We start from the raw sequence: 17770 nt of genomic DNA, 5'->3' as shown, positions 1-17770 counted from the left end.
AAAAAGACACTGTACAGTTTAAAAACAAATCCTAGACAGCTGGAAATTTCCATTTTTTCTTTACAAGGAGTAAATTAAGTTCAGGGAGGTAAAATGCTTTATAGAGAAGAAAAATACTGCTTGAACCAACTTATTCATTATCATCTTCATCTTCTTTATCATCCTCCTCTTCCTTGTTTTTCTTGCTTTTTTTCAGCCTTGATGACTCCCTTTTTTGCTGAATCAGGCTTTTCTTTAGCATTTTTCCTTTAGTATTTTTTCTTCAGCTTCATGGCCTTCTTTTCATAAAGGAGCTTGTCATCTGCAGCAGTGTCATTCCACACCTCTTCCAGTTTTGTTGCAACATCACCAACAGATAGGCTGGGGTGTTCTCTTTTGATTTTGTGCAAATATTCAGAAGAGAACAAGAAAAAGGCTGAAGGATGCTTCTTGAGTACATTGGGATCCTTGTGCTTCTTTTTGGTTCCCCTTTAGGATGAATATATGTTTTTACTTCTCTTTCATAAAGGGCCTTGTCTGTCTTTTCTGTCATCAAGTTTTCCTTTCTCTTTCACAGACATGGTCTTCCACTTCTCAGAGCACTTCTTTGGAAACTCGGAGAAATTGCAGTGGACCGAGAGCACGCCATTGCACTCCAGCCTCGGTGACAGAGTGATATCCGTCTCTCAAAAAACAGAAGGCAAAAAAAAAAAAAAAAGAAAACTGAAAAGTTGACTGAACTATCTGGGTACTCCTTCCTGTGCTCCTCCCAACAAGTCTGCAAAGAATGCATATGATGACAGTGTGCCTCTCAGCTTCTTAGGAACTCCTTTGCCCGCATTTAGTTATTTTTGCTCAGCAAGACACAGAGTCACCCATTGCCCATCTAGCTCTCTCTTGCTTGCCTCACTGCTATCTCTATGGAGCTCAATGTACTGCAATGGCTGTCTATACTCTCTTCTTGTGGTTTTCTGGAAAACAAGAAGAAACTTCTGCCAGGCCAGAGGCATGAGGTAGCAGCTAAGAATTACCTTTCTAAAACACAAGTATGATATCACTTCACTAACAACCTTCGCTGACTGCCACCACCTACAGAGCAAAGGCTGTATTTCTTAGAACTATCACTATCTAACTCTACCTAGCTTTTTAGCCTTACCTCTCATGACTGCCCTCAAATGCCTTATTCACTACCTACTCCAGTCTACTTACATTGTCCATACTTGTCACACATTGGATGCTTTATACATTTGCATAGTGGTTGACTACTCACTTTGCCTATAATAGCATTTTTTAAAATCTGTCTCTTGAAATCTTACTCTTCATAGGCCACATCCTTTTTGAAACCTTCACTTTCCCACCTCTGGAAAGAATTTAATCCCTCTTGTACTCCATTATGATCATATTCCTAGTTAGTTAAACAGCAGAATCAAACCTCACTTGAGAGTAAGGTTCTAAAGATATAAGAAGAAAATAAAAAACTCGTATAGTTTCAAATTAATTTTGAAAAGAAATGTCTCAGGAAGTTTATCCTTTAGGTTGAACAGTAGATAAAGTAATTAACTTGCATGTAGGAACCAGATTGTACAAAAAATATAAACCTTAAACCCAAGAATCACACTCAGCACAGAGAGTTGTTCACCCTGTAACAGTTAAGTGGGGACTGTGACTATGGAATTTCAGTTTCCTATCCTCCATTATCATGCTAATCATAGGGCATTGCACACTAAATAGTGGAAAGGCTACATTTTCTGTCTCTCTCTTTCTCTCCCCCTCCCCCACTGCTTATCTAGTTAAATATGAGTATTTTAAATATTGTGTACTCTGTAAGTCTCCTTTCTCCTTTCAGTTTGAGATTATAAGATTTTTGTGGGCAGGAATTATGTCTTCTTCTCTTTGGATTCTCAATACATTTCCACCATAACAGCTCATAGGTGCTTATAGATGCAGCATCATAGGTGCTCACAAAATGGGAAATTGGATTGAATTTCATATTCCTTGAGTGGTTTCCATGTCTTCTTATTTCCTTTCATGCTGAACAAATTAATTTAAAATAATTTGCTGATGGGGTGGTGGACTATCTTGTGTGAAAAAAGGAAACTTTAGGCAGTTGTCCCTTCCAAAGTAGCCTAGGGACAGTTCAATTTTGCAAAATGTGAATGACATAATGCTGCTTTCCTTTACAACTATATGTTATATTAAATCATTAGATAAGAAATGACATGAGACCAAAGTCAATCCATTTTAATTTGACAATAATTACTTCTTACCCCCTTCATCGTGCAATCAAGCACTAAACCTGCTGAATATCCTTAACGTTTGCTGGCAGTTCAATAACATTTTCTAAAAGTTTTGAGTCTCAAATCATTTTAATTCTTCTAGTTCTTCATTTTACTCTTCATATAAAATTAACCTAAAATACCAAAAACTTTTGATACCTTCTCTGTACCTTTCCAAACAACAGGAGCACTTTTGCTATTTTTTCTTACAATTCTAAAATAAAGAACTTTCTTGTATAGAGTCACCTCCTAAACTTCTCAGGGAATGGATTGCATGCTGATATTTTTAAATAGGGAAAAGTAGTCTATCCTTTTACCTGTTTTAAGTGTTTTGACTTCAAAAACACCATAACGGACTCAGGAAATGGAGGCTCTATCTTGTTTCTATGACGCTCTGATTCTTACTCAGCTGTTTATACTTGAAAATATATTTTGGCTGCCAAAAATATTCTCCCATAAACAATGTTCAAAAACAGTTTAATAATTAAAGCACTAAATATTAAATAAATAGATGAATATGTATGAAAGATATAAATATATAAACATGACTTAATAATTAATTCCTAGTATTTTCAGTTGGCTTTTCCCTAGTGCAACTCAATCAGAGGGAAGCGATATATCTGAGTCAAAGCTCATATAACAAACTAAAGGACTCCTTTCATGCATAGCCTAGAAATTACCCTAGATCTGTCTATGTCCCCACTCTTTTGCCTCTGTTCCTGTTGTAGTAGTAAACTGTGACAAAAGATGAGTTGGTAATGTTTGTTGTGTGATCAAGCCTCAGAAAACTACAGATGTTATGGCTTTCACATGCTAAAGTTGTTCAGTTAGAAGATGGAAGAGAAAGGAGGCAAACCCAGGTTCCTGTAATTATAAAGCCGTAGTTCTCAGATGCTTTATACTGTCTTTCCATGTAACCTGTCTTCTTTTGTTTCTGGCTGTATAAGGGAGAGTCAAACCTGTATAGAACACATGATAATTGTAACCTGCCATGAGATATGAAGATAAACATACAAGTTAATGTTTTGGTTTCTGCCTTTTCTGGAACTGGGTCATTGAGACACAGCAAAACAGACTGACAAATGGTTTTTCACATTTGACAAGGCTGCATGTGGTATCTGATGGTTTAAAAGTATGTAGCACTTCCCCCTTCACTCACGTTCTCTCCTGCTCCACCATGGTAAGATGTGCTTGCTTCCCCTTCGCTTTCAGCCATGATTGTAAATTTCCTGAGGTCTCTCCGTCACGCTTCTTGTTAAGCCTGAGAAACTGTGAGTCAATTAAATCTCTTTTCTTCATAAATTATCCAGTCTCAGGTGCTCTTTATAGCAGTGTGAGAACGGACTAACACACCCATCATTAAGGGATACATGACTGTATTGTATTCATTTTCTACAAAAAAATCATGTTGTAGAATTCTATTAATTGTCAGAGGAAACAAAAGACTGTGCTGACTGTGTGATAATTTTCAGTTATAAAAATGGTATTAAAATCTGAAGATCCTGATGATTTTTATTCCAAAATTCTATAAAAATAAGGTCAAAGTTTTTGTAGGGCTACAGTGAGGGTATATTTATACATTTATATTTATCTATTTTCCCCAAGAGGAAAATGATTCTAGAAATAATAGACATCTAAGCTTACCTTCTTTTCTTATATAAAACAAGTTCGGAAAAATTGCCCCAAATCTATATGCAGGCCATTTGAATGGAAAAAGAAATTAAGTAATAGGCTTGTGAAAACCAAACCCTATCAGAATAAATTTATCTCTTTCTGCAGTAGACCAGATAGACTGAAGAAGGAACTTTTTTGAGGCTGTCAACTCTATCCTGCTGACACAACCATCAATGAAATGGAAAAGTGTGATATGAACCACATAGCTATTAAACCTGACCACAGTTAGCTGGAACATTGTATTTAGAAAGTGGCATCTTGGCAGGCATGGTGGCTCATGCCTGTAATTCCAGAACTTTGGGAGGCTGAGACAGGGGGATTGCTTGAGCCCAGGAGTTAGAGACCAACCTGGGTAACACAGGGAATTTCTGCCTCCAAAAAAAAAAAAAAAAATTAGCCGGGCTTGGTGGTACACGCCTGTGGTCCCAGCTATTTGGGAGACTGAGGTGGTAGGATCGCTTGATCCCAGGAAGTCAAGACTGCAGTGAGCTATGATCACACCACTGCATTCCAGCCTGGGCAAAAGAGCAAGACACTACCTTAAAGACAAAAAAAAAAAAAAAAAAAAAAGAAAGGAAGGAAGGAACGAAGGAGAAAAAAAAGTGGTATCAATCTAGGTAATATAATAATTAGGGATCCAAAGGGCCCAGTCCCAGAATTTTAGAAAACAAGACTTCTGAGATTTTTAACAACATTTCTATCAGTTGAGCTAAAAATTAAACTATTATTATCCCTGCATTTCTTTTTTTTTAAATGAATTATGTATATTATACAATGGTATATATTGTTTAGCGAGTAAAAGGGATAAGATACACGTGTTTCAACAAGGAAAAAAGGCTGCAAATATTATTCTATGCAAAAAAGTTGGGTGCAAGGCCGTATATATGATACAATCCCATTTATGCAAAACATACAGCTACATATTAATATTTGCATTCAAAAGACCAGAAAGATATTCAGCAGACTGCCCGCAGTTATTAACTCTGAAGAGTGGAATGGGGCTGGGGCTGGGGAAGAACTGCCTTTCACTCTTCTTTTTTTTTTTAATTTTATTTTATTATTATTATACTTTAAGTTTTAGGGTACATGTGCACAACGTGCAGGTTTGTTACGTATGTAGACATGTGCCATGCTGGTGTGCTGCACCCATTAACTTGTCATTTAGCATTAGGTATATCTCCCAATGCTATCCCTCCCCCCTCCCCCCACCCCACAACAGTCCCCGGTGGGTGATGTTCCCCTTCTTGTGTCCATGTGTTCTCATTGTTCAATTCCCACCTATGAGTGAGAACATGCAGTGTTTGGTTTTTCGTCCTTGCAATAGTTTGCTGAGAATGATGGTTTCCAGCTTCATCCATGTCCCTACAAAGGACATGAACTCATCAATTTTTATGGCTGTATAGTATTCCATGGTGTATATGTGCCACATTTTCTTAATCCAGTCTATTATTGATTGACATTTGGGTTGGTTCCAAGTCTTTGCTATTGTGAATAGTGCCACAATAAACATACGTGTGCATGTGTCTTTATAGCAGCATGATTTATAATCCTTTGGGTATATACCCAGTAATGGGATGGCTGGGTCAAATGGTATTTCTAGTTCTAGATCCCTGAGGAATCACCACACCGACTTCCACAATGGTTGAACTAGTTTACAGTCCCACCAACAGTGTAAAAGTGTTCCTATTTCTCCACATCCTCTCCAGCACCTGTTGTTTCCTGACTTTTTAATGATCGCCATTCTAACTGGTGTGAGATGGTATCTCATTGTGGTTTTGATTTGCATTTCTCTGATGGCCAGTGATGATGAGCATTTTTTCATGTGTCTTTTGGCTGCATAAATGTCTTCTTTTGAGAAGTGTCTGTTCATATCCTTCTCCCACTTTTTGATGGGGTTGTTTGTTTTTTTCTTGTAAATTTGTTTGCGTTCATTGTAGATTCTGGATATTAGCCCTTTGTCAGATGAGTAGGTTGCAAAAATTTTCTCCCATTTTATAGGTTGCCTGTTCACTGTGATGGTAGTTTCTTTTGCTGTGCAGAAGCTCTTTAGTTTAATTAGATCCCATTTGTCAATTTTGGCTTTTGTTGCCATTGCTTTTGGTGTTTTAGACATGAAGTCCTTGCCCATGCCTATGTCCTCAATGGTATTGCCTAGGTTTTCTTCTAGGGTTTTTATGGTTTTAGGTCTAACATTTAAGTCTTTAATTAAGAATGTTGAATATTGGCCCCCACTCTCTTCTGGCTTGTAGAGTTTCTGCCAAGAGATCAGCTTCCCATTGTGGGTAACCCGACCTTTCTCTCTGACTGCCCTTAACATTTTTCCCTTCATTTCAACTTTGGTGAATCTGACAATTATGTGTCTTGGAGTTGCTCTTCTCGAGGAGTATCTTTGTGGCATTCTCTGTATTTCCTGAATCTGAATTTGGCCTGCCTTGCTAGATTGGGGAAGTTCTCCTGGATAATATCCTGCAGAGTGTTTTCCAACTTGGTTCCATTCTCCCTGTCACTTTCAGGTGTGCCAATCAGACGTAGATTTGGTCTTTTCACATAGTCTCATATTTCTTGGAGGCTTTGTTCGTTTCTTTTTATTCTTTTTTCTCTAAACTTTTCTTCATGCTTTATTTCGTTCATTTCATCTTCCATTGCTGATACCTTTTCTTCCAGTTGATTGCATCGGCTACTGAGGCTTCTGCATTCATCATCTGGTTCTCATGCCATGGTTTTCAGCTCCATCAGGTCCTTCAAGGACTTCTCTGCATTGGTTATTCTAGTTATACATTCGTCTAATTTTTTTTCAAAGTTTTTAACTTCTTTGGCATTGGTTCGAACTTCCTCCTTTAGCTCGGAGTAGTTTGATCTTCTGAAGCCTTCTTCTCTCAACTCGTCAAAGTCATTCTCCATCCAGCTTTGTTCCATTGCTGGTGAGGAGCTGTGTTCCTTTGGAGGAGGAGAGGTGCTCTGATTTTTAGAGTTTCCAGTTTTTCTGCTCTGATTTTTCCCCATCTTTTTGGTTTTATCTACCTTTGGTCTTTGATGATGGTGACGTACAGATGGGTTTTTGGTGTGGATGTCCTTTCTGTTTGTTAGTTTTCCTTCTAACAGTCAGGACCCTCAGCTGCAGGTCTGTTGGAGTTTGCTGGAGGTCCATTCCAGACCCTGTTTGCCTGGGTATCAGCAGCGGTGGCTGCAGAAGAGTGGATATTGGTGAACCGCAAATGCTGCTGCCTGATCGTTCCTCTGGAAGTTTTGTCTCAGAGGGGTACCCAGCCGTGTGAGGTGTCAGTCTGCCCCTACTGGGGGGTGCCTCCCAGTTAGGCTACTCGGGGGTCAGGTACCCACTTGAGGAGGCAGTCTGCCCATTCTCAGATCTCAAACTGCGTGCTGGGAGAACCACTGCTCTCTTCGAAGCTGTCAGACAGGGTCATTTAAGTCTGCAGAGGTTATTGCTGTCTTTTGTTTGTCTGTGCCCTGCCCCCAGAGGTGGAGCCTACAGAGGCAGGCAGGCCTCCTTGATCTGTGGTGGGCTCCACCCAGTTCGAGCTTCCTGGCTGCTTTGTTTACCTAAGCAAGCCTGGGCAATGGCAGGTGCCCCTCCCCCAGCCTTGCTGCTGCCTTGCAGCTTGATCTCAGACTGCTGTGCTAGCAATGAGTGAGGCTCCATGGGCGTAGGACCCTCCGAGCCACGTGTGGGATATAATCTCCTGGTGTGCCGTTTGTTAAGCCTGTTGGAAAAGTGCAGTATTAGGGTGGGAGTGACCCGATTTTCCAGGTGCCCTCTGTCACCCCTTTCTTCGACTAGGAAAGGGAATTCCCTGACCCCTTGTGCTTCCCGGGTGAGGTGATGCCTCGCCCTGGTTTGGCTCACACACGGTGTGCTGCACCCACTGTCCTGCATCCACTGTCCGGCACTCCCCAGTGAGATGAACCTGATACCTCAGTTGGAAATGCAGAAATCACCCATCTTCTGTGCCGCTCATGCTGGGAGCTGTAGACTGGAGCTGTTCCTATTTGGCCCTCTTGGCTCCACACCCCATCCCTGCACTTCTTAATAGGTCAGAACTTTGACATGGATAAACAAAATACTCAAACAATAATAGAGAGAAATGGATAAGCAAAACAAATGAACTTTCAGATTTGTGCTTTGTGCTTAGCAGGAATTCAGTAAACATTTGCTGATAGATTTAATTCATGTGTTTTGATGTCATAGCTGCTAAACATTCGTTCATTCCAGATATATTTGGGGAGGGTTTACTACATACCAAGCATTATTCTAGGTGCTGCAAATCCAGAGATATCTGTTAGTAGTAGAATTTGCCTTCATTTGTTATTCTCTTTGTCTGTGGTGTTAGATGTTGTAGTACTCTGCTAATATCTGTATGCATCATTACTTCTAGTTTATTACTTAAGCACTAAAAACTCAGAACACAAACAAAAATAATTATTTTTATTTTCCACCTCTAAGATAGCAACCAGGATTTTTAATTGACATCAATATCTCTGAAAATGTTGAAAAATTATTTTGAACTGAATAGTTGTCAGTACTTTTAACCAAGCAAGTACTTCAGCCCTGTGATAAACCCATATTGAATAAGGTGCATACAAAGATGGCAAGGATTCCTTACAACTCCATTGCCATTTTTACATGATATAATCATTTCCCAAATGTACTAAATCATGTGGCCCCCAAATCATGGCCTTTTCTTGCTCCTTTTCATTTATCTCTCAGGCCAGTCAGAGGTTGAGAGAGAAGGAAGGATCATTAAGACCTCAAAGAATGATAGTATGTTATATGGAGTATGGCCTGGTCTTCAACATATGGCCTGGTCTTCAACATATCTGGGCGTCTGTAGGCTCATTGAGATGTGTTCCTGCTCAGAAACAAAATAATGTCATCAGACCTAGAGTGGCTGACAGTGCCAGAATGCCCAGGACTGTCCCAGTTTTAGCAGTGAAAGTGCTACCATCTGGGAAACCTTCCAACCCCAGGCTAAAAAGATCACTCAGTCACACTAGACTTCACTTTTATTTTGCCAAAAACTTCCATCAGGATATGAGATAGGGTTCCACAGGTTAGGACCACTTTGTCTTACGATTGAGTTTGCTAGATTTACTGGGATGGCAGGAGGCAGAGATGTCATCTAACTCTGACAATTTATTTTCTTAACAGCTCTATTCACCTTTATCAATTTGTTTAGCTGTCTTCTATTATATATATATTATATATAATATATATAATATATATATAATATATATAATATATATATAATATATATAATTATATAATTATATATAATATATTGTATATTATATAATTATATATAATATATATATATATATCGTGTCAACTTCCTTACATTTACATGGGGTAAAACAAAATGTAGAAAGCTGTCCACTAGATACAGTGGAAGACATAGTCAAAATCGGAAATTTGGTACATACCTGGACTACACTAAGGCATTTCCAGATCAAATGTGCCTGCTTCTAAGTGAACAAATCCTTAGGCTTTGTCCCAGCATTGATTAACGAAAGGAGCTAGAAACAGAATGGATTTTTGTCTACAATGTAACTATAACAGCAAAAAGTTTTTGAGTGTTTTTGTGGCAGAATGCCATGCTGGAAAACTAGGGTGTCCTAAAGGCTCTATTAACTGATAACTGATTTTTCAAAGTTATGAACCACTCTGAATGTCCTTCAATCTACCATTTCCCAGCAACTGGTAGAGTCAGAGATACACTAGGCACAGAAACTTCCTGTGTTGAATATTACAGCGTAGTTGCAGAGCCAGATTAACTCTGCTGGTACTTATAACCTTGACCTTCACAGTGATAACAGGACATCAAGGAAAACTAGGCTTTAGTTTAGAAAAATGTCTGAATACTTTGTCATGTTTTCAGTTTGCTCTAACTCTCAGGACACAGCAAAGGAGAAAAGATAACCAATAGTCAAGACTCGAAATATACTTTCCTAATCCCCAGAAAAAAAGCTTGGTAAAAGCATAAGGTAGGGAACAGCAGAGAATTCATTTTGTCCCAATTAGAAATTCTTTCTATTCACTTTAGATGATTTTCATAATCCTAGAATTAAAAGTAGACATCAGTATTAAAGAATACTGAAGAAAAATTGATTCAAATTTTGAAGCAGTTTGGGAACCAAGAGAACTGAAGTTAAGTTTATTTCACTCCAGGAACTTTAAAGATAAAAGGTGATTCATTGATTTGAGATGCATTCAGACAATTCCGTTGTTCCCTTGAATTATAAATGAAGAGAAATGCTGAGGGCTGGGGTGGGGGTGATAAAGAAATTATACCATGGATCTACTATAAATCCTATTAAGCTCGGTACAAAAGTAATTGAGGTTTTTGCCATTGAAAGTAAACGTTTAAACTGCAATTCATTTTGCACCAACCTAATAGTAATCTCAACATGCATTACTGAACTGCTTGAAATTAATAGAAAATTCTTCTACGTCTTGTCCAAAATTTAAGTGGAAGCCACACTGATTGCTTAAGTGTGCTTAGAAAACTGCTAATTTAAATAGCATCTACTCCCGAGTTTTATACAGATGACCCAGGGCACTTTATCAGCACATTTGCCAATCACCATAAATTAACCAGAATACCAGGTACCAGAACAAATTAAAAGAGACAACTTTAATAACTTAATGATCCATTAGTATGTCTAATTTTGATGACACATCATTATACAAGAAGTAAAAATGAGCTGCTTTGTTTCAGATTACATTTGTACCTCTGAAATCTGTAAGCACTAGCCTAGCTCCAGTTTCCACACTGAAATCATTTTAAAAGTTCTAAAAATCAGTGAGACTATTTAATTTGTGTAACAACCTACTCTGTAGTGGAAGAAAGGAAATAATATTCAGTAATCTCAAAATTCTTTAAATCCATTGATGTAAAAGCAAACTATATCTTAGCCACCTGTGGTTGGGTCTTCAGGAATTTTTATCAGATGAAAAAACTTGCATTTGCACTTCCATTGTTTCCAATTTTTGCTTTAATACTGGGTCATCTCAAAGCTTTCTAATCTTCCATAAAAATCCATTATGGACTTATCCTCCCCAACTTATTAAAATGCTTCTTGAACCTATTTATGTTTTGGGGTTGGTCATTTATCACCCTAATTACTTTCATAGATTGACTACCTGCTTCATGAAAAGATCTTAATTTGCTCTTAAATTAACCATCTTCAACTGCAATATTGTCCCTTGGCTCTAGTTTTTCTGTGATTTGTTTAAACAAGCCCAAATTAACCAACCTGTATGTTTCATAATGTTAAAAATTGCAATCATGTTCCTATATCGTCCCTACAAAATGAACGCTAATTTCATTTTGTATAAGCAGAGCCTAAATGTAGTATAATTTTAAGATCCTGTTTGATGTTTGAGGCCCAGAGTAACAATTCATTTATTTGTATTTAGCAATATCTCCTCACATCTGGGATGGTGAAATAGGTTTGGAGAAGGGAAATAGCGTTGTGGGCATGGACACCAAACCAGTTTTGCTGCCAAGAATAGGATCTGAGCTTAGATGTTCAATCTAATACAGAGAGGTTTCAAGCATAGTTTCTTCCTGGCTGTGTCAAAATCATTAGCGATTGGGGTTCTTTCTGACTGTGTCAAAATCATTAGCGATTGGGAGTGCTGGAGAAAATACAGATTCTGACTCAATAAGTCTGAGGTTAAAGCCCAGAAATTCTTGTTTTTAATGAGCTCCTACATTAATTCTGATTAGCATCCAAGTTTGGGAAACCATGTGTATAATATATCATTGGTATCAACTAAAACACAATGAGGAGGGATAGTGCTGTGCTATTTTACGACTCAGCCCCAACTATGTTGTCTCCAGTATCTCAAACTCATAGCATGTAGTACCAATATCTGAGAGACCAAGAAATCATTGAATAGCATTATTGTGTTTTTATTAATCCTTCACATAGTTATTTTAAGATATATAATGTACAGCATGAGTTATATGTAGCCTTTTGAAGAGTGGATCCTCTTTTTTAACGAAGATTAATCTTTTGCGTTGGAAGCTGCTTCGTAATACTAATCCCAGTGTTTTATTTTCAGGAAATGTCCATGTCGATTGAAGACATGTAAATCAGCACATACAGTGCTCTAGCACAGCTGAATTATAAACCCATTAAGGGCTGAAATTATGAAAATGATGACCTAGTCTTCCGTGTGTGTCCACCATTCCATACCTCCAGCTGTTATATATCCAAGCTACAACAGGAATATTTAAGCACAATCCTGGGAGAGCTTCAACAAGCTTAAGAAAGCTCTGACCCAAATAATTTAGTTTGGTTTTAACTAATTGTGTAGGGTGTGTGTGCATGTGTATTGAGGTGGGGGGGGTAGAAAAAGAGAGCAAGGAGCGACTGAGAATGGAGCACTGTAAAATTTTCTTCAAACCAACATCCTGAATAAGGATGAATGAAGAACAGCATAATTGACTGATGAAATGGTTTTATTTAATTCAGCTAGACACACATAACCCATGCTTTTGAATTTTTGTTTTAAAAAGCTTGTGATTCTCAATTCATTGATTTTTAATTTACAATATCAGAAAGAAAGAATCATGTTATAGAATTGAATTGAAGATCTCGTTGGGAAAATCCTGTCTTGGCAACCTAAGCTAAGAAAGAGGGTGTGATGCTGGGGCAGTGCATTTTGTTGTTGTTGTTACAAAAGAGAAAATTGTTCTTCCAGCTATAGCAATAGTGCCTAACAGCAACTGCTTCCTGTGAAATTGTTCCAAGCACATTTCCATAAAGAAGGGTTCTATTCTACTCGAACCCTGCTTATATTCCAACCCTATCTACATTCCACTCCAGGCTTTCATGTGTTTCTCCCCCCAACAATTTGGCTATTTAATGCTCACACAGGCCTATAATTGTGCTGATGTCATCTACCCAATCAATCATAGAACTATTCATTAGGATATCTGCAATCAGGGCAGTGTCAAAGTGAACTACATTCATTTTGCTACTAAATATCAGATGATGGTAAATTCAACTCTTATTGTAATGATGATATTAAAGTGAATGGTGTGCAATTATAATTTTTCTCACCATTGTGCCATTTTTACTAGAGAATAGTAAACATGAATTTTACTGGCTTTAAGACTGGAGCACAGCTCAAAGAAAGAGGGCAGGGGAATTATATTTCCACATGAAAAATCCCTTATATTGAGTTGATGGAAAACAAGGCACTAAACACTGTATTTTAGCAAAATAAGAGTGTATGAGCATGTTTTCCATATATAGTTCAGTCTATGACCATGTGCCAGTGCTAAAAGTAGATGAATGTAGGTGCACTGAATACTTCACCAGCCACACAAATCCCACAGAAACAAATTGCTAGTTATAACCAAAGAAAAATAATTCACATGCTTACATATTTCCCTTCTGCAAAAATGTGCTCTTTTCAAAGTTAAGGTTAATATAATATTTTATCATTGAAAAACTATACCATATCCTTTCATAAATTTACCTTTTATAAAAGGTCATTACTAAAAACTGGAAAATTGAATAGCAATGGTAAGAATAAGTATTTGGTATTTTCTCCTGTTTTTCAAGCATGTTTAAGAGTCAAATGTTAATTAAAATAGTTTAATAAATAAAAAGAAAATTTTAAAGTAAGTTAAATGTATCCTTTGCAGCTATCCTTTCCTTGAATTGCTTCAAGATATACTAGAAGCTCTCATATTAAAATCATTAAGGATGGTTTAAAACAGATTTTCACAGCAGGAGGTATTTACATTTTAGTAAAATTTTAATAGGAGACTTTCACATGGGGCAAAAGGGAAAGCAAGGAATATTTTTAAATGAAACTATTAATTAACCAACAATTTTCTGTTGTTCTGATGTTTCTTTCTTAGCAACATTCCCTTTCTTCTAGATTCTACAATAAGGTCAAAATAACCCTCCACTTATCTCATTATAGTCACTTTCTTTCAGTGTCTCAGTTTCTGGACGTGATTTCACTATAGAATGGAATAGAGGAAGATCAGTTGTACCATGGAGAATATTTTCTTTATTGAAATACAATTGGACAAAAGCCAAATTCACAAGCACCACTATGAAAATCTTGGCATAAAAAAATAATTTTCTCTTAAATACATTCTGAAACATCTTCTGGTACATCACACTATGGCAGTGTGTCTCTAGTTCTAAAAATAATTTTATACAATATATACATTTTAAGAATGCAGTTAAGAATATCACAAACTTATTTATTGGGCACATATTTAGCCAGTAATCAATCACATCCAAATTTTCTCAAACATGAGAAAAAAAACTTTATAATTTAATAAAGAAAAATATCTTTTTAAACAATGTCTTTTTCAATCAGGTTTACTAAAAAGCAAAATACATTATTGATTCTAAAATATCATTCATTAAGTTGAACAAAACTGTGCTATCTCTACAAAAGTTATCAACCAAAAGTTCTTTTCCTTGCTTTATGTAGTTCTAAAACCATGATGTCTCAGTAATGGCCATTGTTCCCCTTTTTACAACATAAAATTATTCTTTTTCAATATTCGAACAGATAAATTTAATGATAACAAATACCCCATAATTTTAATGATTAACAATTTGCCTGTTTAATGCTTAGGAAGGTAGGATAAAATTTGTTAAAATATGCAAATGCATACAGCAGCAAGGAGAATGACATGGATTGAGGCTACAGTCCTCTTTTCTGTATCTAGTCATAAGGCCACAGTTGGTATTAATGACTTTCTTCCTCTGCTTCACATTTCAGTTTTTCTTTTCTCTCAGCCAGCATCTTTACTTGCTAGGGTTCTTTACCTGTGAGTGACCAAATGTTTATTCCTGAAGGATCTAAGCTCTCAGTGGTTCTGCCTTGTAGGGGAGAAAAAAACAAATATTGTCCTAATTTATTATAAGATTAATGGCTGAGGTCCCAATAAGAAAAGACAGAAGAACAAGAGAAAAGCATACAAATTTATTTAATGTAAATTTCACCTGACAAGAGAGCCTTCAGAAATGAAGACCCAAAGAAACAGAGAGATGTGTATATTTTTATGGACAGTCTTGCAGAAGTATGATTGAAGGACAAAAGGGTATGACGTCATGGTAATAAACTAATGGGTGGGGGGTACTGTGCAAGGTCTGTTCAGATTTTTCTTGGTGTCTTTGTCTGACATTCCCTCCCTCTGGGTATAGGGCAGGACATCTATCACATGAGAGTCTTCCAGAAAGAAGGGAGGCAGAAGGTCAGAGGATGACCTTCGTAGCTTTTACGGCCTGCTCCAGGGAATAAGCAGTGAGAGGAATTCTAGTTTCTATGGCCTGTTTCAGAAGAAAGGGGGCAGGAGAAGGTCAGAAAGATTTTCCTGCTTCTGCTCTTTTTTTCATTCCCAAGGTATCATATTTTGGGGTAGTGTTTTCTACTTGATTAGAGTTTTAATATTATTTCCTTTTATCACTGACCATTGGGTGTAGCTATACTAAGAGCACCCTCATGGATGCTACTTCTCTCTACTTAAATTGTGTAACAGCAATCTTATCCAAGTTACTAATGTAATTCCATGTTTTGCTTGTTTAATGCATGTAAATAAGGCACCTGAAGTGAATGGTTGATATTTCAGTTTTCAGTTCAGTGTAACCATTATTATTGTTTCTGCAGGTGGAAATATTACCCCTTTGAGTACTAAGATCTTTCAATCAACAAACCCTAGAATTGAAGAAATGGGAAGTGAAAATCATGAGTGTTTTATTAGGTGTAATAATGAGAAAGAGGTGCCATTCCCACTGTCTCCCATTGGTTCCCAGACCTATGGGACCTATAATTATGGAAGAAGCTGGACCACACATTGATCACTGGTTTAGATTAAATACTGCATCCCATAGAAGGGTATCCCAACCTCACATATCTGTCTCCTAACTGACATAATCATTATGTCTTTAGTAGGGTGTGTCATTCCAAAAACCAATTTGCTTCTAGGTGGCAGTTTTTCATAAGACCAGTGAATCACATGGAAATCAGCCAACTCATTGCCTTACTTGTTTTCTTTTGCTAAAAGATAAATTATTTTGTTAAAGGTAATATTGTGTGGGATAGTATGACTGTGTTTATGGCATTCAGTACATTAACAGAAGCAAGAAAGAAAATCAAAATATTTTATCCCAGCAAAAATAATAAAATAATAATAATAATAATAATGCAGCCACTTTGGGAGGCCAAGGCAGGTGGATCACCTGAGGTCAGGAGTTCGAGATCAGCCTGGCCAACATGGTGAAACCCTCTCTCTACTAAAAATACAAAAATTAGCAGGGTGCACATTTGTAGTCCCAGCTACTCGGGAGGCTGAGGCAGGAGAATTGCTTGAACCCCAGAGGCAGAGGTTGCAGTGAGCAGAGATTGTGCCAATGCACTCCAACCTGGGTGACAGAGTGAGACTCTGTCTCAAAAATAAATAAATTAATTAAATAAAATAATAATAATAATGCAGCCCTCTTCATGACAAAGTTCACTGTTGTCACCTGTTACTAGGTGATTGACTGGTCCCCGGGTATATAAGGCTCAGAATCAGGTGTTACTGTAGGCAAATTGAGCATTTAGTAAGGCCAACCTTGGTGAGAGAGATTTCCTATTATTGATGCCGGGCAGAAAGTCCATTCCTGCCATTATGGCCATATTTTTCATTAACCCACTGAGTGAGCACTGGAAGACTGAGGAAAGGACTCCAACTGTTATTATAAGAAAATGACATTTTTTATATGATTATTGAAAGCCTGTTCTGCCAAGGATGACTTTGGGTGAATGTTTACATGAGATACAAACATTCTCCCAGTTGGTGCCAATTCTAAGTGATCCATGCAGAAGCCTTTTACTTAAACTTTCTTATCACCAATCCTCCAATTTTATTCTTTCAAACTTTCTGATCACCCAGCCAAACCATTAGCCACTACCCATGAATAACTAATGATCCACACCTGAGGCCATATATCCTTCCAGACAAAATGAACAATGAGATATACAGCTTGAATTTTAGCCAATTAGAAGGATTTTTCTTCATCAGTGTCTTTCAGGGTAACCTCTAAGTGAGCCTGTAATACTGCAGTAGTCCACTTTTTACTAGTGTCAGCACATTATTCAGAACCATCTATAAACCAGGCTAAATATTTTTCTCCTTTGTTAGCTGGTCATCAAAAAATCTCCAGGAAGTCAAAGGTGTCATTTGCAAGAAGAATGCCAGTGCAGCTGAAATAGGCATATTGGGAGTATGAGTCATCTACCCATGCAAATTACTTAGGCCTTCAGGATCTCTTCAAATCTAATCTTGTGTATACCACTTGCTCTGAATTATGAAATGCTGTTGTATGTCCAAGTTTATGTCTTAGTGAATCAAATTACACCTGTCTCATGATGATTAGCTCAGGTCATATTAGTACTTGATGTGGAGCCAAGATCAGCAAGTTAGGAGCTGTTTCTCAAAGAGAAAACGATGACTTGCCAAAGTAAACATAACTGTGTTCCAAAACCCTTTGGGTCTGCATTGAGTTTCTTCTTGCTACAGGAGGTTTATTCCAGGATCCATCCTGCATCCCAACATGCCATGGGCACATTTCGTATTTATGAGTCTACTGGGTCATAAGATCCAAGTGTCAGAGCAACTTGTTTGCAGCTTTCATTTGCTCCAGGCCCCGTTATAAAATTTTTTATTCCTAGCCTTACAACATGGGCTCCACTAGTATAGAGATCTTTAACCCAATGAAGGAATAATTCTACATGGAACTCAACCATGGATCCTACCTCTTAATACTATTTAGATTTTTCACTACCTTCAGTAGCA

General features: G+C 37.4%; 1 pseudogene; it reads right to left on the bottom strand.

Annotated features, from left to right (window-relative positions):
- Window positions 1-248: 248 nt before the first annotated feature.
- Window positions 249-17770, bottom strand: part of LOC104003946 (elongation factor 1-alpha, oocyte form-like) — a 33104-nt pseudogene continuing 15582 nt past the window's right edge.

The sequence above is a fragment of the Pan troglodytes genome, chromosome X, assembly GCF_028858775.2.
Source record: "Pan troglodytes isolate AG18354 chromosome X, NHGRI_mPanTro3-v2.0_pri, whole genome shotgun sequence".
Lineage (NCBI taxonomy): Eukaryota > Metazoa > Chordata > Mammalia > Primates > Hominidae > Pan > Pan troglodytes.
This window is presented reverse-complemented; position numbering and strand designations above follow the sequence as displayed.